Here is a 5,715-nt window from a genome sequence, read left to right as displayed (position 1 = left end):
TTGAATGGATGCCTAGGAGGAAATTTGGGAAAGCGTGGAGTGCCCGGTTGTTGAAATGGTGGAAAACCATGTGAGGACCATTGCAACGAAGGGGTTGTGAACGCTTGAAGACCTGGGGTGCCAAAAGGAGCATCAGAGGGGGCAGACTCAGGTGGAAAACCTAGAGCAGTGGGTGCGCCAAAAGGAGCATCAGAGGGGGCAGACTCAGGTGGAAAGCCTAGAGCAGTGGGTGCGCCATAAGGAACATCAGAGGAGGGGGCCTGAGGTAGTGGAATATCGAAGGGAGGGCATGGAGGCCCCGGTCGTGGAAAATTAAATGGAGGGCCTAGAGGAGTTTTGGGAAAGCCTGGAGAGCCCGGTCGTGGTCGTGGAAAATTGAATGGAGGCCCCGGTGGAAATTTGTGGAAGCTTGGAGTGCCCGGTCTGAATTGAGGAAATATGGGGAAGCCTGGAGTGCCCGGTCTAAAGGAAAGCGTGGAGTACCTGGTTGTTGAAATGGTGGAAAACTGTGCGAAGGGTTTGTGGACTCCTATAGGCTGGTTTCAGTCAAATATTGAGTGGTATCAAAAGGAGCATCAGAGGCGGGCTGAGGTGGAAGGCCTGGAGTAGTGGGCCTGGGTTGTGGAAAAGGCGGAGTACTGAATGGGGGAGTGTCGGGAAGAGGAGGAAAGCCAAAGCCTGAACCTGGAGTGGATGGAGAATTGAAGGGAGGGCCGGGAGGATTTTTGGGAAATCCTGGAGTGCCTGGCCAATTGAATGGAGGCCCCTGAGGAGTTTTTGGAAAAGGAGGCCGAACTTTGGGAAATGGCGACCGAACGAAGGGAGCGCCTGGAGGAAATTTGGGAATGCGATCAAGTTGAAAAAATGGTGCATTACCCAAGGGAGACCACTGCAGCAACGAAGGGTCAGGGTCTGTGTATGTCTGCGGGCCTACTTTCCAGTTTTGATCAAAATTCTCAGCCACTGCTCGACCCCTCGTCATTCTCAACACGCCTTTGCTGTAAGGTACGGTTTCATGGCGGTCGCTGAAAGACCCTGCCTTTTCTTCCGAATTAGTGGCCGCAGCCAAAGCCAAGTAGCTTACGAGAAAGCCAAATATTATTGTAGGAATTTCAAGCGACGCCATGATCGGCACTGAAGAAATTCAATTAGACTTACACACAAGTGTGTGCGTATATCTGTAACTCAGTTGAGAGCAGAGTAGGTTATATAGGTACTGGTGTGGAGTAGATTTCCTTGGCAGTGTCGCGTTGTCCATGTAAAATGAATCGCGTACTCCATGTTTAATTTTGGAGATCAATGATTCCACTTAATCGTAGAAAATGTGTACGTGGATAGGTTTGAAGGCCATCTACATCTATCTTGGAATTTGACAATTCATGTTTTTATATTTGGGTTTGGAGTTGCGATCCATCGTTTTTCAGTTTGCGAGTTTTCCTCATGGTTTGAGTTTCCTGATCTTATATTTGGGCTTGGAGTTGCGGTCATTTTTACGTTCGCGAGTTTTCCTCCTGGCCTCCGTTTTAGATTCAATGAACTAGACAATTTTATATTTGGGTTTGGAGTTGCTGTTTTTTTACCTGTCGCTAATCTTTTCTTTTTAAATGAAGGAAATATAAATATTTTTCTTTTATTATTTGATTTATACGTGGAAGCTTTGCTTTCCCAACGTATTTCCGTTTGTGTGTAATTCTTTTGTAATTAGCAGCAACGACGAAAAATATTAGTTTGTGTACCAATCGAAGAAAAATGGAACTTGTCAAACCAAATAACCAATCATGGAGGGGGAAGCACAAAATTCGAAATCAATGATGCCCTAAAATAACGGAGCAAGAAAAAGTATATACCAATATCCTCAAATTGAAATGGTTTCATCATATTCTTCATAGAAAATGGAATTTTATAGTTTGGCAATGGGTTCAAACATTGATGTTTGTTTGAACTCATTGCATGATGTGCATGATGTGTTGGTTGGGGCGGTTGGCTTTCGTACCCCCCAGCCACGTTCGATTCCTGCGGGAGCTGCGCGTTGCTGCAGCAACATTTGTTTCGATGATGACGCGTATGTGTTTCGATGATGACGTATTATGCTCGCTTCGACGATAAATATTGTATGATAAAATCTGCTCACTTTGGCGATATATGATGTATTGTGATTCTTCAACGGGGATCTCTCCCACACTGAAAAAAAAAAAATGGGTTCAAACATTGATGCAAATATTTCAATAGGATAAATACATAATAAATAAACTAATGTGCATATCCCAAAGGACACAAAGATGAAACTTCCTATGTATATGGTCACGTATCAATTAAATGCAAAGTAAATGTGCTAGAAATCAGGGGAGAACTCTCGTAAGAGCTAGGTACTATTGTGGCTGAATCCTCCTTATGGAGTGCACGCAAATGTTATAGATTACCTAGTCACCCTCTTATATTTCATGTTATTTTTTGTTTTCTTGTAAATTTCACAAAAAACCATAGCTACACTCTCAATGGGAAAATGTTGGATTATGTAAGGGGGAGACTATGTCATATTGCTTTTAATTTTAAGATTATAAATTATAAAATCTTTTTGGATTTTGGTTTTTCTTTTGCAATTATCTATAGATGTTATCACCCAAAATTCACATCCATATAAGATAAAAGTAGTACCAAGAGAATCAAAGTGGATGTTCTCTTTAGCGGGACGAAAATTTAGTTGATTCACAATTATTTTCAAGACTAACATAGGTTTTTTTCCCTCTATGAATCCTTTCTTAATGTTATATTTTTAGAGGTTTTAGGGTATATTTTTGAATTAATTTCCATATATAAAATTAGTGTAAGTGATCATTTTCTATTTGATAAACATAACCTTTATGTTTTTAGTGTTTACCCTCATACCCATGCCATAATATAAATCCTTGCAAATTCCCAGTTAACTAATAATGTTAGAGAAACTCTTTAGCATAGGAACATCATCATCAACGTAGGGAAGAAGAATGACGACTCCTACAGCTACAATGTTCCAACAAAATCAGTTTCTCCTAAACATGCGTCTAACTTGTTAATGTAAATGCCAAAAGGGGTAGGTCATAGAGAACGTCCTTGCTTATCTCCTATATTACAAGTAATCTCCTCTCACGAACCATCAATGTTCCTAAACTTTGTGAAAAAAATCCTATACAACCTTTCAATGAGGTTGTCAAGTCAAATGGACCATATAACTCTTCCTATATATTCCAAACGAAAATTCCACGAACCATGTCAAATGTCTTCCTATAGTCGATAATGGAACACAAGGTATTAGTTTTATTACTATGTCATTCCTCTATAATGACCTTAAGCTATAAGTAGGTGGTCCACAGTGGAATGATGGCTTGTAGAATCTTCTCAAGCTTCTTTATTCCTTTCCCTTAACATTATAGCTATATCCTAATCTTTTTTTTTTTTTTGCGAAATTATTATAGGTCTCACTTGGCTAGAATATCCTAGTGTATCATAATGGTCGTCTAGGTAGAGGGATAATTTAGTCCTCGGTTTTAAAAATAGGAGAAATGAAGCTTTAAGTCAGTGGTTTGGGAAAACTTGCTTGACTACTAGATTGAATAGCTTGTGAGTGTGAAGGATCAAAATATAACCTCCTATTTTAGGATTTCAATTTGATAGCGTGAAGGATCAAAATATGACCTCCTAATTTAGGATTTCAATTTGATAGCTTTGGACCTCCTCAATTTTCTCCTTTACAACTTGTTTAACCCAACATTCTATACCTTTCAAGCTAAAAAGTTGTTCTTTTTTGTTAAATGTTTAACATTGCAAGATACATAAATATTAGTTAGATATGAATTTCGATACAACAATGAAATAATATTAATTTTTTTACTTTTACTAATTCAAATATATCTTTGTAATTGTTTAATATCAAATTTTAAAAATGTAAGAATGTGTCTGCCTTTTATTTATATAATATATAATGAAAAACAACATAATTTTATTTTCATTATTTATTTAATTTAAATTATAATATTAAAAAACAACTCACTTAAATTATTATCTATTTTTTTTTAAATTGTTTTATATTAATTTAATTACATTTATATTGTATTATTATTATTATAAATGTAAAAATAACAACCAAAACAATGAAAATAATGTATTTTTTTACATATAGTTAATTTTTTATGAATAAAAACAATAAATCATCTAACAACCAATTGACTTAATTTCTATTATTCCTTTTTTCTTATTCCAAATTAAATATCCATATATAAAAAGTGTTATTTTCAATATTCTAAAATCAGGTCTTTTGGTTAACAATATTTTTTTTTCTAAAATGTTATGTGACTAATTAAAATGTGTTGATTTGTATACAAAGAAACAAGCTATTTGATTAATATTTAGAGTTAAAAAGAATAGTGTTTCTTTATTTCAAGAAAAAAAGATAACAAACCTTATATTAGTATCAAAATGTAAATTATATTTTTTCATTTTAAAATAGAATAATATTATTTTAAGAAAATTTTGTTCACTATAAAGTGTATGAATTTATGATGATTATTTTCAATTATAAAAGATTTTACAATCTTAATGATCATTACGTTAAATATTTAGAGTTTAGAAAGATGCTTCTTTGTCCTAAAAAAACACCTTATTTTGATGTCAAAAGCTAAATTATATTTATTAATTAGCGTAGTATATTTTCATTTTAAAATGTAATAATATTATTTAAAAAAAATTGTATTAGCTATAAAAATCTATTGATTCATAATCATTACTTTCAATCATAAAAGATATTAGAAACTTCATACGATAATTTATTTTCAATATTACAAAACTATCTACACAATAATTTATTTTCAATATTACAAAACAATGTGGACAATAATTTATTTTCAATATTACAAAACTATCTGGCTATTTAATTCATGATCATTAAATTTGGTTATTTAGAAAGAAAAAGGCATGATTAAGATGAAATTTACTTATATAATCATGATTAAATTCATTTATAGGCTGCAGCACAATCACCATCGTAGCCAAAAGGACAAAGAAGGAAATACATAGTAGTAACAACCGTAGCCAAAAGGACAAAGAAGGAAATACATAGTAGTAACAACCGTAGCCAGAAGGACAAATAAGGAAATATATAGTAATAACAATATACACTAGTATATAGAAGCAAATAAGATTATTTATAAAAATATAGTAGTAATAATAATAGCGATATATAGAGCACATAGGTTTGTTATTACACCTCAAGAGCCCTACCAATTACACTTTTATCAGCAGCAACAAGATATAAACAATAACCATAAATCAAGCGCAACTCATGCTGAGGAAAAAAAACCCGAAAAACTATTACAATTAATACGTCAAACACAATTGTTGAGAGCCCCGAAAGATGATGAATGGGATTTTCTATTGACGGGAAGGTCTTGGGATGCCAAAAGGAGCATTAGAAGGGGGCTGAGGTGGAATATCGAAGGGAGTGGTGGGTTGCAGGGTTGGTGGAATATCGAAGGGAGTGGTGGGTTGTGGGGTTGGTGGAATATTGAAGGGATGGGCTGGAGGAGTTTTGGGAAAGCGAGGAGGGCCTGGTCATGGAAAATTGAATGGAGGTCGGGCGGGATGAAATTTGGGGAACCCTGGAGTGCCCGATCGTGAAAAATTGAATGGAGGCCTTGGATGAAATTTGGGGAACCTTGGAGCGCCCGGTCGTGGAAATTTGAA

The sequence above is a fragment of the Pinus tabuliformis genome, chromosome 2_1 (assembly GCF_031772625.1).
Source record: "Pinus tabuliformis cultivar Carrire ecotype Pingquan chromosome 2_1, CPIR1, whole genome shotgun sequence".
In the NCBI taxonomy this organism is placed as follows: Eukaryota; Viridiplantae; Streptophyta; class Pinopsida; order Pinales; family Pinaceae; genus Pinus; species Pinus tabuliformis.
The sequence above is the reverse complement of the archived record's forward strand: the minus strand, read 5'-3'. Positions refer to the sequence as shown.